Genomic DNA, 713 nt, shown 5'->3' on the forward strand with positions numbered 1-713 from the left:
TGAGAGTTAGCAACGCTGTTCTACCGTTACTTTAGCTAACCACTTTCACTGCCAATGTGGATGCATCTGCTGCTGAATAATTCAAAGTAAGATTTAGCTTCACTAGGTTTTAAGTTTATTGTTGTCCCATATAGTCTGTGGTTATATTACATATAAGAGTCACATTGTAAAGTAAATGTATCTGAATTTACCATGTAAATTGTCTGTAACGTTAGCTTGCCACTTAGCAATGGTAAAACATGCTAACGTTCATTTTCTGCAAATCGAAGTTTACTTCTCGTAGTACGTAGTTTAAACGTAGTGTCTGCGAAATGCAAAACGGCAATTGTCAATGCTTATCATAATCTAACGCTATTAGCAGAATTAGCATTAGCTAATGTTAGCAGAAATAAGTTGATTTAACTAAGTTACAGTTACACTAAAGAACAATGGAGTGTTCTTGATTCATGTGTATTCTCCTAGATAATAATGAAGTACAGCTACATGTTAGTGTGCATAGGTATTTAACTATGAAGGACTCAAATGGAAAATAAACGAGTCTTGCCCCAAAGAGTGAATGCAGTAACCTTTGAATTAGTGGGATCAAATGAGGCCGCAGTCAAAGTCCTGTGCCCTCTGCAGGCCTCTGGACTGCACATGGAGACTACCCTCAAGAAGTACGGCTTGGGTGACATCATAGGACTGAACCTCAGTGGGGAGAAGCTTAAAGGGCA

The sequence above is a fragment of the Etheostoma spectabile genome, chromosome 12 (genome assembly GCF_008692095.1).
Source record: "Etheostoma spectabile isolate EspeVRDwgs_2016 chromosome 12, UIUC_Espe_1.0, whole genome shotgun sequence".
Lineage (NCBI taxonomy): Eukaryota > Metazoa > Chordata > Actinopteri > Perciformes > Percidae > Etheostoma > Etheostoma spectabile.